A 21,455-nucleotide genomic window follows, 5' to 3' on the forward strand; every position below is an offset into this window, starting at 1 on the left:
CTAAGGTCTGTAGCACAAGCTGAAGACCTTTAAATCAGAAGTCGGAATGAAAAGCCTTAGGTATATCATATTGTCTGCTGGGCAAAAGAATAGCAGCTTCTGAAGACTGCAAATTAACTATAAGAAAAAAAGCACAAAGCAGTGTTTTCTTCTGTGTTAATGTAACCTCGGCTTGCTGAGTTACACAAGCTTTGCTATCAACATTTCTGCTTCATCATGTAAATTAATAGAGTCGGCTGAATGTGTTTCAGCGCTGTGATGTTTTCAGCACTCCCATTCTGGTTGGTTTCAGTTGGATTTAACCTAATTGCCAAACTGATTCCCATCAGTAATAACTTTTAAAATTTATTTTTCCCAAAGGGAAGAAATTGTCTTGTCTGTATTCTGCAATTAAGAAGGTGATGAAATATTCAGTGTATGCCTCCACTCTGACTTAAATTCTTTTGTTGACTTTATCAGATAAATGATAAAATATTAGCCAGCCTACTGCCAGAGCATGTGTGAGCTGTTTACTGTTTATCAGACATTTTAACGTACTTACAATTCTGAACATTGATTACGTTACAGGACAGACTGCATTGTCCTCTGTTTTCAGAATCAATACTTTTGGTTTGGATTTGGCGTACGAGGATGTATTTTTAATTTCTTTACAGTAGGATCAGAAAACAGGAAAGTGTCACTACTACAAGCCTTTATTAACATTTGAACAGGTGGAGCAGAAATAATGCCTTTCCTTAATTTGTCCTCTCACAGCACTTTCTGAGTGTGCTGTGCTCTATTATATTATGTTGTTTACTGGAATTACGGGGCCAGTTGCAAGGCTGGGACAGTCTAAATGTGTATGGATGCTGCACAAACCTAACATACGCAGGTAGGTGCAAACTGATCAGTTGGATTGAAGCATGGCTATGTAGGTTCCTCTTTGAGAACAATAGCTAAAAATAGCTTCTTTTCTGCATCTGCATGTCAACTTCTTCCAATCTTGACCTAAATGCAAATAGATAAGCAGGGTAGACTTGGGTTTGTGGCTGTTTGCAGTTGCTATTTTATTATAACTATTAAGAAATAGAACACAGCTCTGTCAAAGGTTCTGGCCTCTCCTATGTGAGTGGTTTTGAAACAATTCATGAGCTCCTTGCAGTGATGGAAGAATTTCAATGCATTCATTTAAGAAGTGACTGTTTTCTTGTCAGGTCTGTGAGGTTACTGCAAGCCTAAGCCAGGACAATAAAGTCAAGGCCGTATTTAATTTGTTAGCTCCTCCGTAGAAAATAATTAATATGTTTGCTTGCTCTTACTTTTTTTTTTTTAAACTTATCTAATATGTTTTTCAATCAGAATCAGTGTTGATATTGGAAGCACAGCAAATTAGCAGCATTTAGAAACCACTGGGCATGCATATAATAAAAATAGGATAAAATGGAACGTGTGGAACGCTACGGGAGTGTTTCACATTGCCTGCTTAGGTGTCCGTGACAGGGAGGCATAGCATTCCTCACCTACCCTGCACATTGACATGTGCCTGGTGGAGCTGCATATTGGCATGGCAGGATTTTTCTTACCTGACATGTAAAGCTCTGTGGCCATAAGGGGTCTTTCTATCTCCCATCCTTTCCTCCCTGTTCTCCTTCACCAGATTACGTGACGCGAATGGACTGTAGCTAGGAAGAGCCTACTTTCCAGCAAGGCTCTATGCATGTGCCACGTGCTGTTAGAGGCCTGTGCTCCCTGGTATAGCAACTTATTGGAAATGCTGTGCCAGACATAACTGCTCTCAGAGCTGCCCAGCCGCATCCAGCTGCCTGCTTTCTGGAGCACAGCATTGTACTGCCCGCCCAGGAGCTGCTGGAGGTAAAGCAGCAAAGTGTGTGATGGAGACGATAAGAGTCTCATATGTAAGGAGTGAAACTGGATAGATCTGTGTCTAGAATACATGATGCTGCGGGTATTTAAAAAGCTTTTCATTGCCAGAAATTTGAGACCTCAATTGCATGGGAAATAGCAGGGGTCTGAGTGGCAAGCATTTCTTTCCAGGCAAGTGGTAATAGACACTCCATCGCAGACTAAATTTGTTTAAAATATGGATACCTGTTACATTTGGCAAGGCATTTTGAAGTTGTCTTTCTCTGCAAATGAAGGGCAGTCCATATGCCTTATGTTTGATGGTGTGGCACACACGATCTTTTGGCCTCAAATGTTATGATAAAAATTATTTTATTTTAAAAATGGCTCTTTTCACAAAATATGAATTGTTTTGGAAACACAAATACTGGACAGGGTTTTCAAATTGGAAAATATTTTGAGTGTATGGGAGAAAGGTTTTAAACTGCCAGAATGTTGACATTTTCAAATCAGACACAGAATCATACAATGGCTTGGGTTGGAAGACATCTTAAGATCATTCAGTTTCAACTCCCCCTGCTGTGGGCAGGACTGCCACCCACCCTATCAGGCTGCTCAGGGCCCCATCCAACCTGGCCTTGAATGCCTCTGGAGCTGGGGCATCCACAGCTTCTTTGAGCAGCCTGTTGCTCTGCCTTACCACTGTCATAGAGAAGAATTTCATATATCAAACCTAAATCTCCCCTCTTGTCCTATCACCACATTCCCCAGTAAAGAGTCCCTCCCCATCTTTTCTTGTAGGCCCTCTTGAAGTACTGGAAGGCTGCAATGAGTTCTCCCTGGAGCCTTCTCTTCTCCAGGCTGTACAAGCCCAGCTCCCTTCATTTGACTCCTCAAAGAAGGAGAGGATCATCAGAAGGGCTCCAGCCCTCTGACGATCCTCACTGCCCTCTTCTGGACCCACTCCAATAGGTTCATGTCCTTCTTGTGCTGGGAACCCAGAGCTGAAGGCAATTCTGCAGGTAGGATCTCAGAAAACACTGAAAAAAAAATAGAATGGTTGAAATAAAAAGAAAATTTGTTGCTTTGATGTCAGTCTGTATTTTTTTTTTCCACAATTCTGACTTTTTATTTTGACTTTGATCTTTACTGAAGTAAGGATCATGTATTAATTCCCAAATTTTCCTAGCAGTGATTCTGTTTTGTCAGTCACTAGAGATATAATAAAGGTCAAAGCAGTGAGGATTATGCTGAACGTGTATGCAGAGTTTATACTATTTCAAAGGAAATTGTGAAGTTATGCAAGACAGCATAAAATAATAACAGATAAACTAAATTGACTGAGACAGGAATACCATTCTGGAACTTCAGAAGAATAAAGCAGACCACCAAGAAGGTCAGAAACCTTGAATGGGCTTTGCGTGAGTATTGGAAGCCTTCTTATTGGAAAATCCTGCTGAAAAAGTCCTGGTCAAGATACTTTCTTGTTTAGTTGATCTTTTCATTTTTCTAGTTATCTTTTCATTTTACTCACTTCTGTGTATTAGGATGTGATAAATTCTATTTTTAAAAAAGGAATATGCTACAGAGCCCGATGTTCAATTTGTAAGATAAATAATATGATATGGACTTATTAGACACTACTGATTGCTAGAAGACAATATACATGGTACTGGGATGACATTGGAACAGCAGTTTAAAAGTGTGCATTCACTTAAGATTTCTCTGGCATGGTTCGATGCCAATACATTACCAGAGAACTCCTTTATTGCTTTTGGACTTGGGGATAGAGGACTGAGTGCTGCAAACAAATGCATATTCAATGAGCCCCAGTGCTTCCTCTAGTACTCCTGCTGGGAGTAGAGTTAAGCTATGGCCACAAGTTGTACCAGAGGAGATTTAAATTAGACATAAGGAAAACTTTTTCTCTCAAAGAGTGGCCAGATGCTGGAATGGCTGCCCAAGGAGGTGGTGGAGTCGCCATACCTGGCAGTGTTCAAGAGGCGTCTGGATGAGGAGCTAAGAGATATGGTTTAGTGGCTTGTGGTAGCAAGGGCAACGGGAGGATGGTTAGGCTAGATGATCTTGTAGGTCCTTTCCAACCTTATGATTCTATAAGTGTTCACAGACTGATCTTAAACATTGCAAACTTACACGTGTTAAATGTCTGTGGAAATCTGTAAAATTGCACTTGGAACAAATGATCAGTCTCCTCAAAATACCTGGCACATTTTGTGGTATCAGTAAAAAAATAACAAAATAAAAAATAATCAAGGAGGAGGAATAATAGCCCCCAAGAGATTTAGTTTTAGTTAGCTGATTAGTACCTGGAGTACTGTTGATTTGGTTTGTGATGCTCATGAATGTGCATGTATCCTTTCCCGTGTGTGAGCTTTGCCCCAGCTGTAATAACATCATACATAAAAATTGAGAGACACAGAGAGACGGACAGACTGACTTCTAAATTTAATGCTAAAGCTTATCTTCAAGAAACTAATGTTAGCTTTTGGTGATGTTTGTCTTCCACTGCTTGTGAGCTTGTAAAGAAGGCTCTGTTATTATTATTATTTTTTTTTTTTCTCTTTTCTGACATTGAGAATGACTGCAGAATGCCTTCTTTTGTGGAAGGAGTCTAACATGCTTTGGAAAAATCTCTTTTATAACTTGGGAATATCTGTTATGGCTCTTAACTGCAGCAAACAGTACTCACATTTAGGGCAGGGGTGTTTGTGAACTTGTGTCAAATAGCAACTGCAGCATAGTTTTCCAGTAGCATGAAGGAACTGCTACTGGCAAAGGACAATGTTAGGGCACTTATGTCTTTTGGCTACCTTGTTGGAGTAAATAATTACTTACTTTATTTTAACAGGTACCAAATGCAAGCGAGAAAATCAGCTGCTTTAAAGCCACTCTCAGCGATTAACTTTAGTCTAAGGAAACTTCTTTCCTTCAGGACTCAGTGGGCATCTTACAGGTTAAATCAGGACAACTGAGCTAAGCTTCTGCTCAGTATTTCACTCTAGGCCTTATGAGAGCACTGTATTTAGTTACATGAAACTCTGAAACTGAAGCTGGTCTAGACTTACCTCACTTAAAGCATCAGAGGACTCTGTGACAGAAGTACAAGTAAATCATTGACTGTTGTTGTTGCTTCTTTAGGGCCAATCCAGAGATACTCAAATCACATGTGCATTGCAGTTTCCAGAGAAACATGTTGTGGTGGCTTTCTGGTTTAGTAAAAATGATTGTTTCTTCTCACTGGTGTGAAATGAGTGGGTGAGCTACCACACTGCTAACACATTATTGCTCTTACCATTATCCAGATCGCAATGTCTGAAGTGACGTGTGTCTTAATTGAAGATACGGTAAGTCCTCTCATCACTAATGACTTGAAACAAAGCCATTGAAATTAATGAGAGAAATTCCAATTTGCTACAGTGCTTGTTGGCAAAGGCGTGGAATCCTTAGCTCTGCTTTGCAATCTCCCCCTCTAATGTAGGAAGTTGCCTATTAACAAACTGTTTTTTTGAATAAGTCATCCATTTTGCAAGGAGTGGATGCTTTTGGCACTGATGTAGGACTTGGAGTAGAAAACCTGTGCAGCAGCATGGCATTCCTTTGCTCTGAGTGCAACAAAACTAGTTTTGTATTAGTCATACATAGGCTTGCCAATGTACTTCATGCAGACTGATTCACCTTGTTGATAACTGCAGTGTGTTGCTAATAGATGAACATGCTGAAAACGAATCCACCTATATTGTGTATTCATAGTTATATTCATTGGTGTCAATTAAGTTCAAAGAGCAAAGAAGGACAGTCTTGAATGCTTACAGCTGTTAATATGTTGTAAAGAAGGATGATCATCTCTCCTAAAGCTTTGAGCTATGTTCTAAGATTCACCTTCTTCACTAGATACTTAACGCTTTCTTGTTTTTTCACTTCAAATGAGACAAGTATATGGGGATAGGAGGAGGAGGGATAAAATAATAACATTAAAACACCTCTACTAACAGACTGTATTCAGCATGCGGGTTGCTATTGATAACTGTTCTTTTTCATTGATAGTACCATATTAATACTTTCATGCTATTTGTTGCAATTGTACTATGACAAATTTTCTTTGGTTTCATAATTTGCTATTTCATTTGGAAAAAAGACTCTGCCAGTTTTTTTTTTTTTGAAGAACTGGGGGTCGACTTTCTCAGATATGTTCGATGCTTAAAAAACTCAAAGAGGGGCTTCAAACTTGAGGCATTCCAGCTGCAGCTGCTCAGTCCCACCCCCCAAACCACAGCCTCTTGCCCTGTCAGTTGTGCTGATACAACTATTTGCAGGGCCATGCACTGTTAATCTGTTCATTGAGCTGGTTTAAGCAGCGGTCTGAAAACGAGTGTTTATTTTTTAACCCTGATCTGCCTTGCAGCACAAATCTACAAATCATTTGTCAGCACAATGGGTGGCCAGTAACTGCTACTTCAGCAGACCTGTGACTTCCAGAGCTTGAAACATAGAGCAGTTGGGTGTCCAAATGTTTTCAAAAGATCTACACCTTTATGTCTGTCTGGCTTGATATTCAGAAGGCCTGTAAGTAGGTTTAAAAAAAGAAAAAAAAAAAAAAGTTATTGATTACCACAGACAACATCTACTAAAAATAAGATCTGGAGGAAATAATGGCACTGTTTACCTGGTTCTTTTCACTTTCCAAGGACTTTACCAATGAGGCTTAAGTAATTACTTGCAATGTAGTGTTAAAGAAATTCTACTTGCATCCCAAATAGGGGAAACAAGAGAAATGATGTTATTTGCACAGTACTGAAACAGAGCCTCTAGGGTCCCACTCGTAGTTTTCTGAAGTACCTGTATAGCAAATATCCAAGCAGTCCCCATTGAGTAAAAATGGTGAGTGCCATTTTAAATGTCCAGGGGTATCTGAGTCATATACATGGTGGTAGAAATTTTGTCTGTAGCACATATAACTCATATGATATACTCTGATCTAATCTCTACAGCGCATGAACAGTTGCTCCACTCTGGAAGTTCTGTGTTGTCTGTTGGAATCTTCTGGTCAGCAAGGTGTGAAAAGATTTGTCTAGGGATGACTGCATGGTTCAGAAACTTTAGTAAAATGAGGATAATTCTTCTGACCTTCTTTGTAAACCATGTGCTCTTTTATTCCTAAAATGCTGGAAGACTGTTTTGGGCCTCAGTTGTCCCTCTTTGGAAAATTTGAACATATTCTCCAGTCTTACTGCAATGGAGAAAAGCTTAATTAGCCAGAACTTATAGGGAGGATTTAGGTTCTCAAAGAAAAGGAGTATTCTTGTCTGCCATGACGTTCTACAGACCAAGCTCAACGATAGGGTGACCAAACATCTGCAGGTGGTGAAGTATGACAGAGATGGTGTTCAGTGCTCAACAAGATTGGCTGTTCAGTGAATAATCTTCTTATAACACAAGTTACAGTTATCAATATGAGGTGCAAAATCTTTTCAAAGCTATAAAACCAGCAATTGTTCTTCTGAGGTCAAAATATGCCTACACGTGAAAGCCTCTATGCATATGCCAAGTAAATAAATAACAGCTAAAAAGCCAGTATGTGTATTGGAACACTTGTTTTTACCTTGTTATGTATGAATGCTTGCTGTACATGGATATAATGAGATGAGTTCTGGTCAAACTCTGTTACCTAATTGTTAGACCAACTACTATGTAGGTTTGATAACTCCTGTTGTGAATTACCACTAGGTTGAAAGAGTTGGAAATAGCATGGAACATTGTTTTCTTCTTGTATAACATGTCATGGTTCTAAGAACAGGAATTTCTTTGTGAAGCATGTGTCCCTTATACTGAGAAGATGGGAGAGAGGGGCTATTTGTGCACAGCTTTTATTATTACTACTAACCAGTGAGATTAATGTCTCCTGCTGTGACTGCTGTTTCACTCAGGCCTTGTAGAAGGGGAATGGGAGGAAAGTACAGAATCTGATGAGGAGAGCTAGCTTGTGTACTTTCTGATGGATGCTGATCTGGCTGATTATTGGGAATTGCACTGCTGATTACTTGCGCTCTCTTGTGCAGTCTCTCAGCAGACACTACTGGATCATGTGCAATTTGTTATAGTAAATTAGAGGTGATGAATGGAAGTGCCTTGCATCCCACACTCTCAGAACATGGAAAAATGAATTCAAATTCAATGGAACAGTGATCCCCTCCCCTAAACCCTGACATCATATTTGTCCTGTTATTGGTTGTTTGTTCTAGGTCTTTACCCTGTGGTTAATTTTCTTGAATGGCAGATTGAAGATTTGCTGATGGTGGGACAGAACCTTCATATTGTGGCACAAGATCACTTATATTATCAGATGCAACTACTAATATGATTTCAAATATTATATAGATGACTCTCTTGTCTAAATGAAACAAACAAATAAATAAACCTATTAATTTTATGGTCTCTCTGCACAATTGTGGTCAAAAGATGGAGGCAGGCAGCTTAAGAAAACCAGCTTTCCTACGAGAGAGCGTTTGGCTATTCTTAGTTGAGGAATTCCTGCTGGGTTTGGTATGTCAGTGTCTGTTTTGATAACAGTCATCTTGTACAGCAGAAGCATTGCTGTTTTGTAGGAAGCTAAGGCATGCCAGACACATAAATGTAGGCTAATGGATATTGCAAACTGCTGGAAACCTGAAGGGTTCAAATTCAGTTTTGAGGAAAAGGTTCTAATGGTGGTAAATTGCTCACTGTTAAATTGCTTCAGTCATTTCGGCTGTAAAACTGGGAAGAAAGGAAGACCAGTAAGAGTTTCTGTATATGAGGGTAAGAGTTATCTGGCTTAAACAATTTATATAAAACTACTGGTGTTTTGTTAGTTTGCATGTTTGTTTGCTTGTTCTTAAGCTTTTTAGAAATATTTCCAAGGTGCAGCAGGAAAAATGACAAAATGTGGGTTTTGAACTAGGGAAGTAGTAAAAAAAAAATAACAATAATAATACTTAAAGTAGTAAAAAATATATATTAAAAAAAAGGGCTATCTCATGCTGGAAAACTGTTTGTGAAATATAATTTGCCTTGTCTTTGGAATGGTGAAAATAAGAAGGAATATACCAACTCATGCTATGGCATACGTTTCTGTAACACTTTCTGCTCGCATACCCTACACTACTCACATGTGAGTTTAAGGAGACTTGTATGGCACTGTTCACACTGGGGCACCAGTTAATTCCAGGCAGAGTGCCTCAAACTCATTGCAGGCCTTGTGTTGCAATATTATTAAAAGCTCAGTTGCTGCTCTATTTGATGAAGGCCTTAGATTGAAACTTAGAAGCTTCATAGGCCACCTATGGGTTTAAAATTTCCTAAGGTAAATTCGCCTCAATTTCCAACACTGCAAAGTCTCTAGAAAAGGGCTTTTTGTTTTGCTAATGGCTTTGTTTGTCACTAGTGGAGGCTGTGAGAGCTGGAAATTATGAGTCCATCTCCGTCATCTGCACTTGTGGTAGTTTTCATGTTGTCAGCCTTGGACCAATACTTGCAAAGCTTGGAAACCATGGGCACTCCATGGTTTTGCATGGTTCATTGCAAATTCAGACTGAACCACTAGTTCAAAAAAGCAAAATGAATTTTTGTGTGAACGGTTGATAACTGATTCAGTAAAATGTCTCAAATTTTTGAAAAGAAATCTATATTTCTGTTGGAGAGGGGCACAGAAAAACCCAAAGAACTGCAGTGTTAGCCAAGTCACTTCTAGACATGATGAAGTGCTTTGAAATTTTCTGCTAGTTGTTTAGATGATATCTTTGACATCCGCATTCTTAGCAACAATTCATTAGATGAATTTATTTTGTTTTACTGAACACATTTGTGATACTGTGCTTGACTGAGCCTGGTGGTAGGCTGAGATCACCCACTCAAAAGTGCTACAGGCTAAAAGTGACTTGAGAGATTGCAGAGTCACTATCATATTAAATCCCACTGCAATATATATACTGTATATTGTTGTGCCTGCAACAAAAGCGGTTCTTAGAATATTGGCCAGTATGGTAAAAGAGTAGGATTGATTTCTCTGACTTGGAACACACAGTGGACTTAAAATATTCATAGTCTTCAGCCTGCTGCAAGGTAACTTAATAACACACTATTTTGAAGAGAGAGATGCTGTGAGTCTTGTGGTACTGCTAATGGATTTGAAGAGGATGCAAATGTATTGTACCAGGAAGTGAATTGAGCTCTCGTGTGTAAAGAGGGATTAGAAAATATAATTATGAAAAGCAACAGTCACAGGCTTGAAGTTTCATTGATGTGTGGCTGCTACAAACAACGTTTTGTTGATGAGCAAGATGACTTTGATGGGTGTATGCTGCCATAATAATCTTCTCTATGAAGTAACATGGAATGAATTATAGAAATAGCCATTTTGTGAACTATGAAGGGAAAAATTAAATGTAAAGTCTGATATTGACAAAAACCCATGAAGCTTTTCATTTGAAATAAAAGTTGTGTACAGAAAGCTTAAGCTTTCACATCAAGAACTGGAAGAAGGCTTTGGGAGAGAAAAATGCAGCATGATATAACTGTTAAGCCACACAAAAATTGGTGCCCCCCACAAAGGGAACAAAAAAATTAAATAATTCATGATCTCCAGCTGAGAATGGGAGAAGGATCTGAGCTTTTTTGAATATAATTCTCTAGTTCAGTAAAAATGAATGGCATGTTGCTGTGAGTATATTGGTTTGGATGTCATAAATTAGCAGTCTCATGCATGAATACAGCTGCTGGGTGCTGATGACTCTAAATATTAGCCATTTTCATACTGCTGATTCAGGTATCCATTTTGTGATTCACATGTGGTGCACTCATTCCTGTATGTGGTAGTTGTGGTTATGGCCTTTCACAAACAAGTGTTCAAGTGTCTTCATCTGAACAGATCCTTCTTGTGTCTGAGGAGTCCTGGTATGGGAAGTGTGAAAATGCCTGAACTTCCGGTTTCCCTGGGAGAGCACAGAATGCCTGAGTCCTCTCAATTTTGGACATGAATTTGGCTGCATTACTGCAACGTGTTTGGAATCAGAAGCCACTAGGAAGTTGGACATGCCCAAAGCCTTTTTCAGGGGCTCACAGCAGAAAATTAGAGCTCACTGGATGGTAACTCCCTTTTCCCTGGTAAGAGGAACTAATGCAGTGCACAGCCCTGTGGAATCTGAAGCATTTCTGACTCAGCATCGGCTGCGTTTAGCAATGTAGACAGACATGTTATGGGTCATGGGCCACGGCGTGCTTCTAGTTATGAAGTCTGTCTTTCGTGCTGAGAGGAGCTGTGCCATCACATAGTCCTTTTCCATGGTAAAGACATTCGCCTTCTAAAACTTGTTACTTTAGGTGATGTGTGGCCTCAAAATATTTTGTGAGAGCTGGAGCATTTGACTGTCTAAATACTAGAATTTCTTAGCAATAAGATACAAGACACAGGACTTGCCTGCGTAAAGAAATACACTTAAACAGAGAGAGAACTGAACAAAATAGAGATATCTTACTGTCTTTGCACTCTTTTCAACAAGTAGCAATAGATAGAAATTACACTAAAAGTTTCTTATTCAGAGAAGTGCCTTGCAGTACCTAAATATAATTATTCTCTTTTTATCCATTGATATAAAGCTTTGTCTCTTGTCGTTTTGCCAGTGTAAATAGTTTGTAAAGACAATATGATCCCACTGCTTATTTTAGAAACCATGGTATAACCATGTACAGTGGGAAAAGTCAGCAGTAATACTGTTTCAATCACAGTGCTGTACCATTTTCCACGTGATGCAAGTATCTGCTGTCAGTCAGATTCAGAAGCAAAGAAAAATATTGCAGATTGGATCCCTGCTAAGTTTGCGAATGTTGTCCTTCATTGAGAACGTTTTGGACTTACACATAACTATGTGAATAACCGTGTTTCCTTTTTTTTTCTTTACTGTTCAAAAATTTCTGGGAAGGGTAAATTATTTTAGGTTAGACTAAACAGGTTTTTTGTTTAATTTTAAAAAGACTTAAACTTTCAAATTTTGGACTGACTGAAAATAAAACCTTCTATTTAGGTTTCAAGTAATCTAAGCGTTTATAAAAGACTAAAACTGATGAAAAAATAATTTACTTAGTTGCTTATAGCTTTTACAGCATTTTTTTAATATAAAAACAAGAGCCTCCATGCAAAATTTGAGCAAGCTTGTTGAATTTCTTGTGGTTGCCCAACATGGACAATTTTTAGTGAAAATGTGAACTATGTGTTTATAGGCAGCAGTGGTGTGAGAGGGTAATAGTGACCATTACATGTGGAACAGCCTAATTATCTAAACTATGCAAAGCGTATTATGTGTTCCAGCATCTCTTGTTTAGAAAATTGTGTGTAACGGTAAAATACATTTATTTGTGCTTTTAAATTACTCCAAAATGTAATCTGAGGTCAGGTATGGGAAGTGAACTGCAATTACTGCTCATTACAGAGTGACTCATTAGTTTCAGAAGGTTTAATTTTTAATATCAGAGTTCAGATTTGGTTGCTTGACCAACCTATTGACTGAAACTTTTGAAGTACTATATACACCATACCTCTGAAGAGTATGAATGAAGGAGCTTAGTCATGAAAGAAATTGGAGACACTTCTGCTCATTCCTCATGTTACTTAAACAAAGAAAAATTGAGGCATGGATTTCCAAGAGGAATTCTTGAAGTACATTTGCTCCTGTGGAGATGGGAGCACATTTGTCATAATATACAAATAGGTAAAGACTTTAAGGGAGGGGGATGGGGAAGGAAGAAGAGAGGAAGGGAGGGGAGGGAGTACAGGCTGAATGTCAAAACTTTTTTCTTCCTTCCCACATCCCTGTTAGAAATGGAGAATATTCAGCAGAGAAAAACACACATTTACAAAAATCAGCTTGTGGAATTTTTCATAATGGAGGGAACGTGAATACATACAGCCATGTGCTTTCTTCTTCCAGAGTATTTGTTTAATTAAAACTCTATGATTAAGTAATTAAAAGGTAATCATAAATTTAGCACATGTATAATAAAATGTATTATGCAAGAAAACATAATCTGAAAAATAATACACTTAATTTCACCCATAATGTTCATATAAAAATCACTTTGCTACTCTGTAGTTTTGTCCAACTCATTCCTTTTTCTGCCTCTTTCTGCTGGCTCTCCTTTTCCTATTGACTTACATATAAGCAGTTTGTCTTCACTTCCAAGGCATTTGGGGTTTCTGCCAATTTAACTACTTCTTATTCACTACCAAAATGTGACTTCTGCTTTTCTTCGATGCCAGGTTCTGCATCTTTCCTATTAAAGATTAAATAAGTATCTATGTTTCCTTATACACTGTGCAATTTGGGAAGACTTCTTCATAAACATATTCACTGTTTGTTTTCATACTTCCCTTTTCCATAATGCCCATTTGAGGGGGGGAAAAAAAGTTTTCAACAAACCAACTTGTTAGCTGCAACTCTGCTGGTATCCTGGTCTCTCTCTCATATTTACTGGAGTTCTTTTTTGGTTCTTCTGTTTCTGTGTCTCTTGGTTACGGTCTCTTTTGTCTATTTAGATTGGAAGTTCTGTGGGCCAAAGATCATCTTTTTTTTTCCCCAGTATGTTTGTATATTGTCCAGTTCAACAGAACTCTTCTTTGAACTAAGGTTCCAAAAGACTTAGGAATATCTGTGCAGTAGCTTCAGCATAATTTTTACGTTTGCATTTTTTTAAAATCTAAAATAATCTCTTGGCTTTTGTAGCCAGGGTGTTCATGCTGGTGTTTCACCATATTGAAGTAATGACCACTGATGATCACATCTGAGTGGCTACCTGATAGCTAAAGAGCTTGTGCATATGCTATGACATTTTGTCATAAGCACGTAATGGCAAGTGACCTTGGGTTGCAGGAAGAACTAAAGAGAAGGCAGAATCACCCAGTGAGGTGTCTCCTGGTATGATTGTTCCTATTTATGCATCTATTTGTTGCCAGATTTAATTTTGCTCCTGCTTCTGGTTTAGCTGGGTGTTTGCAGATACTGTCTTTTTAGTGTAAAACAGGTCCATTGCTCTGTGACTGTTAATTCTCCGATGACTGTTTTCTTTTATTTCATTGAGAGCTGTGTCTGGTAGGTCGTTCTTCAAATGCATTATTTGCCTGATGTGAGGTGTCAAAGGCCTTTGGATTCTTCATGGAATGGATCCATACATAGAATAATCTGTCATGTTTCACGTAGCGAACACAGTGTGTGGATGTAAAAGTACTTCTCTCTTTGGCTTAGTGCTTCTTGTACGTATGTGGTTTCATTTATGCGAATGAAAGTGCCATGCATGATTCTATAGGTTTTTCACTCTTCAGCATGCATACCATTTTGTTCAAGACTCTGAACATCATATATTCTTTTGACAGAATAAGAATGGAATCAAACCTGAGCAACTCTATATCTTTTCTGCTGGACTGCAAAGGATTGGGCAAGGCAATGAACAAAGGAACCTGTTTTATATACTTTCCTCTGATTTCTCAAGACTGTGGAAGTAGTTTGAAGAGTTGTTTCCTACTTTATTCTAGGGCCTAATCCAATTTTCCACTGGTATTAATGAGGGAACATGCTTTTGTTTTCATTGGGAATTGGATAGCATCCATGAGAAATAGGATACTTTACTACTGCAAGCAAATTTCCCTTTCCTGTGCAGTACTTGGTGTTCATCCTAAAGGCTACTTACTAGCTTGAAAAGCTTTTCAATTTTTCATTTACGAAAGGAAAATAGGCTTATTGCTTCTGTCTGTGGATTCTCCCTAAAACTAATTCCTCTTCTCCTTCCTACCTTCATCCTCTTATTTTTCCTTCTTCACAGAATGTTATGAACTATACTAGTGCATGGACATAGTCATTCAGGCCTTGTTCCGGTGAGAGTAATGAAAGTATGATTTTGTCTATGCGATGTTTTCCTCTTGTATTACACTACCAAGGATTTGGTTTGGTTTAGATTTTGATGTCCTAGTGTTAATGAGATCATAACAATGATATCTGGGCAGAAGTGTTACAGGTAACAGGGTTCTGCTTCAGTTCCTTAGTAAGATTATTCCACGTTGAATAGACCTCATTGTCAGGACATTTGTTGTTTATTTGACCTGATTTTACTCTACATATTCTCTGTTTCACACCTCTTCTCCTAGCTGTGGTTCTCAAAATGGTTCATTTTCCCTGGCCTCACTTAATTTTTTTTTCTCTTTTCATTGCACTTTCATAACTTCTTCAGACTTTACTCTTGTTGTAAATATCTACATTCTGAATATTCTCTGACATTCCAATTGAAATGTTTATTTGTCTCAGGGAACATCAAACTTCTCCATTAGGGATGGATGTGATAAATCTTCCTGAACATGCAAAGTGCACCTCCTAACTTGGTGAGTCTCAGCTATAATTTTATAAATGGGGGAACTCATCTGTTATGTGCAACTTTAAATATCATTCTGAAAGCATCATTTTTTTCTGAAGAATTTATTTTTCCTCTTTCTTCTGTTCTTCCCCTTTTCTTCTGATCTTGAGTTTCAGCATCAGGAAGGGGAAAAGAGTCCCCTGAATATCAGAGCCTCAAACTCTTCATTCTAGAAATGAGGTCTTGTGATGGTAATCCACAGGAGATTACTTAGACTAGATGTATTGCTTTATAACAGTGATGAAGCAGTGAAGCGGTGAGAGCTAGAAAAATTGCTTGTCTGTGTTGAGCCTGCAATAGAGCTTGTAGGTGCAATGGCATTGGGTTACTTCCAATATATGGGTAGTCAGATATATGAATTGGGGTTAGAGTTGTTCTGGATCATTAATGGAGGCTTAACTGGGATGCTTCTTGACTTCTATGATTTGTGTTTTAAGAGTTGTATTTGGTTGGCCTCTTGAGAATTTTTCTCTTAGCGAGAGAGGAAATGTTGAGGAAGATCAGAGAGAAAATCTGAGAGATAACAGGACTGAGAATTAGAACTATAGGGTTGGTTTTTGTTGTTGTTGTTTTAAGAACATGTTACGGTGCTGCACTACAATCCAGGTTAATCTACAAAGTGTTACAAAATGACATACCAGCACATATAAAACGCTTTGTATCCCAAATTGTCATACATGATATAAATAGTCAAAAAAAACACACTAATGGGAGTATGGAACAGAAATGTGAAATGAAGACATATCACTCTACTTGTATTTTACAATGAATTCTTCCAATGACTGAAAATGTAAGTCATGATTCTCCTTCATTTATAGCTATGAGCTGTCTGTCCATGCTTATGTGCTGAAAGGCATTGATGCACTCTTGAAAGAGCCCTGTAGTGCTCATTTAATCAGTGTCAGCACTGCATTTCACATAGAGCAGATCAAATCTGACTGATTTATCATAGATTTGAGGTAAATTTTCCTGTCGGTGCAAGCATGTTCTCCATTAACGAGAATGGGAGTTATACCTGTCAGGAAAGAGCGTTCTATTGTCTTCTTACGATAATGTTTCTCCAGACACAGTCCTACATAAAAAGTCAGGCTGTAGGAAGAGATTTTGGTTTGGAAGATTAAACTGGTGTAGAGCTCTACAGAAATATTCAGTGCAAATGAAACCCTGTGCATAAAGTCAGAAGGGAAGACTTACGTATGCATTTCAATGTGAATTTCTAAATAATCAGTTTAACTATTTCTTTCCCATGCCATTTCTTTTATAAAAACTTGCATGTATTTTACAATGTCAAGAGAGAAGTTATTTTTCACCATTTAGCTTTCATAAAAATGAACAAGCTTCTTTGAACTGCAATAGGGCTAAGTATTCTGTTACTGTGCCCTATCCACTCTGTGCAACACAGGCACAGCATTTCCTAAACATAAGGTATACACATGACCAAAATTTGAAAAATGCTAGATATCCAGCCTGTAATTTCCTGGAAACCTTATATGTGAATGGTGGCAGTCTGCTTATATGTTCGTGGATAATAGCTTATTTAGTCCTCTTATGGAATTTTTTCAGTTTAACATAATGTCTAAAGCATGAAGCCCAATAAAGGATGTTTTTTATTTTATTTTCAATTGAGTACATCATCCAAAGACTGAGATTTGCATGGAGCAAATGTCTCATATCGTGTGCCTACGACAAAGTAGCTGATCTTGAGTAGACTGTGTCTCATAAGTGACTGTAAGCATTTGGGAAATTAAGTGGTTATTAAGGGATGACAGGAAAAGAGATTTCTTCCAAATTTTGCCCATGTTTCATGACGCAAGAGAAGTTGCTATTACTTACAGATTTTAATGTATTTCTGTGGCTTGTGCTACGTGGAGTACAGACTGGGATATACATTTAGGATGCGTCTGAATACCCTAAGCCGAGAAAATTAATTTGATTATAATAAGGGATGAGATGTAAAATTTTTATGTTGAATTCAGAAACCTTCCCTACCACAGACTTCTTAATGCTATCTACATTGTATCCAAGTGTTTAAAACACACCAGGAGAAGCTTTGGGCTCTGCCAAGGCTTTGGCTTTGTCATTGACCTGTTAACACCTTTTGGTGAATAGGTTGTGCCTCAGTTTATCTATCTATAAAACGAAGGTAATGTCTGTGACTGTCTTATTTGAAGCTGCTCCTTAAAAACAAACAAATAAAATAGAAAGTGTTGGGTGGTAATGATTTATGCTAATAATTTATTTTTCCAGCTTTGTTTATGTGTAGGGTATGTCAAAAGTTAGGATGGGTTTCATTTTGAAAGGTATTTGGGTTAATCCCTTGTTAGAATCATAGAATCACAGAATGGCCTGGGTTGAAAAGGACCACAATGATCATAGAGTTTCAACCCCCCTGCTATGTGCAGGGTCACCAACCACTAGACCGGCCTGCCCAAAGCCACATCCAGCCTGGCCTTGAATGCCTCCAGGGATGGGGCATCCACAACCTCCTTGGGCAACCTGTTCCAGTGTGTCACCATCCTCTGAGTGAAAACCTTCCTCCTAATATCTAACCTGAACCTCCTCTGTCTCAGTTTAAAACCATTCCCCCTTGTCCTATCACTGTCCACCCTTGTAAACAGTCGTCGCCCCTCCTGTTTATATGCTCCCTTCAAGTATTGAAAGACCACAATGAGGTCTCCCCACAGCCTTCTCCAAGCTAAACAAGCCCAGTTCCCTCAACCTTTCTTCATAGGAGAGGTGCTCCAGCCCTCTGATCATCTTAGTGGCCCTCCTCTGGACTCATTCCAAGAGCTCTGTGTCTTTCTTGTGCTGGAAGCTCCAGGCCTGGATGCAGTACTCCAGATGGGTCCTTACAAGAGCTGAGTAGAGGGGCACAATCACCTCCCCTCTCCCTGCTGGCCACTCCTCTTTTAATGCAGCCCAGGATATGGTTGGCCTTCCAGACTGCAAGTGCACACTGCTGGCTCATGTCCAGCTTCTCATCTACCAGGACCCCAAAGTCCTTCTCCACAGGGCTGCTCTAAAGGAGCTCTTCGTTCAGTCTGTTTAAATGCCTGGGATTGCCCCAAATGAAGTGCACCCTGCACTTGGCCTTACTGAACCTCATTAGGTTTTCATGAGCCCACTTCTCCAGCTTGTTCAGGTCCCTCTGGATGACTTCCCTTCCCTCCAATGTATCGACTGCATCGCTCAGCTTGGTGTCATCTGCGAACTTGCTGAGGGTGCACTCGATGCCATCATCTATGTCACTGATGAAGATGGAAGAGAACCAGTCCCAAGACCAACCTGAGGGACACCGCTTGTGACCAGCCTCCACCCTGATACAGAACCTTTAATCACAACCCTTTGGCTGCAACCAGCCAACCAATTCCTAATCCATCAAACAGTCCATCCTTCAAATCCATGCCTCTCCAATTTAGAGAGAAGGATGCGGTGAGGGACCATGTCAAAGGCCTTACTGAAGTCCATGTAGATGACATCCGTTGCCCTTCCCCCACCCACCGAAGCCATCACTCCATCACAGAAGGTCACCAGATTGGTCAGGCACAATCTGCCCTTGGTGAAGTCATGCTGGCTGTCTCGAATCACCTCTTTATCCTGTATGTGCCTTAACATAGCTTCTAGGAGGATCTGCTCCATGATCTTCCTAGGCACAGAGGTAAGGCTCACTGGCCTGTAGTTCCCCAGGTCTTCCTTTCTCACTTTCTTAACAATGGGAGTAATGTTTCCCTTTTTTCAGTCACCAGGGTCTTCACTAGACAGCCATGATTTTTCAAATATGATGGAGAGTGGCTCGGTAACCACATCAGCCATCTCTTTCAGAATCCCAGGATGGATATCATCCCACCCCATGGAGTTATATACATTCAGTTTCATGAGGAGGTCTCGGACTTGTTCCACTGTTACAGCGGGATGGAATCCGCTTCTCTCACCTAGAGCTTCAGGGTCCTGGCAGGCATGGGGAGGAACCTGACCATCAGTGAAGACCGAGGCAAAGCACTTATTGAGCACCTCAGCTTTTGCCATGTCTGAGGAAGCCAGTTCTCCGTCCTCATTTATCATAGGGGGAACACTTTCCTTGATCCGTCTCCTCCTGCTTATGTACCCGAAGAATCCCCTCTTGTTATCTTTCACATCCCTCATCAAGTTCAGTTCCATCTGCGCCTTGGCTTTCCTTATCTTATTTCTACACATGTGGACAACATTCCTGTATTTTTCCCAGGCTACACAACCCTGCTTCCACTTCCTGTATATTTCCCTCTTTTCCCTCAGTTTAAGCTGTGGGTCCTTGCACAGCCATGCCAGTCACCCGTCTACTCTGCTCAATTTCTTCTGCTGGGGGATTGAGAACTCTTGCGCTCTCAGAAGGGTGTCCCTCGTGAGCTGCCCTCAAGGACCCTTTCTCAGGAGATCCCACTCAGCAGTTCCTTAAGTAGCCAGAATTTCACTCTCCTGAAGTTCAGGGTCCTGACTCTACTTTTTGCCAGGCCTGCACTCCTCCAGATCACAAACTCCACCAAGGCATGATCACTGCAGCCCAGGCTGCCTCCAATCTTAACCTCTCTAATGCTCTCCTCCGTGTTGGTGAGCACCAGGTCCAGTAAGGCTTCACCTCGGGTCGGTCCGTATAATACCTGGACCAGAAAGTTGTCCTCAACAGACTCCAGGAATCTCCTGGATTGTCTGCCACCTGCTGTGCTGCTATCCCAGCAGATATCCAGGTGGTTGAAATTCCCCCATCAGGACAAGAGCCTGCGAGTGCAACACCTCCCACAGTTGAAGCAAGAAAGCCTCGTCAACAGGCTCCTCCTGATCAGATGGTCTGTACCAGACCCCAACCACTAGATGCCCTTTACTGGACCAACCCTTCATTTTAAGCCATAAGCTCTCAACCTGGTCATGGCTGTTCCTCAGACACACTATATGCTTTCTATATAAATTAATTAGCTAAAACATAGATCTTCACTTACTTTCTGCTCAGAGTGCCAGTGAAATTAGATATCTATGCAGTCTATAAAATACTTTAAAAATATTCTGGATGAAAGGTGTCAAAAAAGTGTAAGGTGATATGTTTTACATATATAATATTTTGAATCCTTAACATGAACTTACCACAATTTTAACTGCTGTTGGTATGCAAGTTCAGAGTGTCCCAGGTACTGAGAATTATCAAGAATTTATACTATCACTAGACAGTAAAGTGATCAGGATTAGGGTCCTGAGTTGTGATGTTGTTTATACCAGCTTTTAGCCAAAGTACACTTACGCTTCTTAAAGACGTTTCCTCCTGTCCTGTGAAACATCTTCTCCTTGGACAAAATTGCTTTTGCCATGTTGAGCATGGGGGTACATAGGGCTGCCACGTTCCAGGTTTCTTACCTGCTGTCTACACCCCAGGGGCAGGGGCAAACTCACAACCTGGACACTGTGCAATGCTTCAGTAGTAGGGCACAATGCAGGGACTATGACATCATGGCACTCTAGTACCAGTGGAGACATATTTTCTCTGATTCCTCCTACCAGAGAATAGGAAATAAGTCTATTTCAGAAGAAATACCTATAGGCTCCAGGCTGTCTATGGAGAGCACTTCTGTGGTCAGTGCTTCGCACACGTTTCCTAATGACAAACACAGTAGAAAAAGTACATTTAGACTTACAGGTTTGGGGAGAAACGTGCATTATCTGCCAAACTGTTGTAGATTTTAGTGTCAAAAGCTGAGTAATGCTGCCTTAAAAAAGTTCACTAGGGAAATACCTCTGGCTGCAAGAAGCCCAGGTAAAGAAAAACACAAACAGCAAGCATTTACTCTCTTATCATTTTTTTTTTTTCAAGTTTATGAAAAGATGTAGTTCCCTTAGCAAAATCTTTGGATATTCTAAAGTGTGGTCTATATTTTTTTCTTACCAAAAGTTCTAAGTGCTCCTGGACTTGCTTGTCAGTAATGTTCACTGAGCTGCACTAATTTTTAAAAATTCAGAATAGAGTTTTGCCACTTTAGAGATAATCCATGAAAGCCCTCTTCCTGCAGACTGCAATAAATCATCCCCTCCACTAAAAGCCTGGATGTCATTTGAAATTTATTGCATGGAGCTGGTAGTGGACTTAAAAGCCATTTCACATGTCTTATTACTCCAGTCATCTAATTTATGGATTTCAGCCACAA

The 21,455-nt window shown here is 39.6% G+C and overlaps 1 long non-coding RNA gene across 1 annotated transcript; it reads right to left on the minus strand.

Moving 5' to 3' along the window:
• Positions 1–6,213: 6,213 nt before the first annotated feature.
• Positions 6,214–20,717, minus strand: LOC121109684. Its single transcript, XR_005857557.1, has 2 exons — positions 20,558–20,717; positions 6,214–6,424 (listed from the first exon to the last, which is right to left on the minus strand). It is a non-coding gene; the product is annotated as an uncharacterized LOC121109684 (long non-coding RNA).
• Between the last annotated feature and the right edge of the window lie 738 nt (positions 20,718–21,455).

This window comes from Gallus gallus, chromosome 2, assembly GCF_016699485.2.
Source record: "Gallus gallus isolate bGalGal1 chromosome 2, bGalGal1.mat.broiler.GRCg7b, whole genome shotgun sequence".
Taxonomy (NCBI): domain Eukaryota; kingdom Metazoa; phylum Chordata; class Aves; order Galliformes; family Phasianidae; genus Gallus; species Gallus gallus.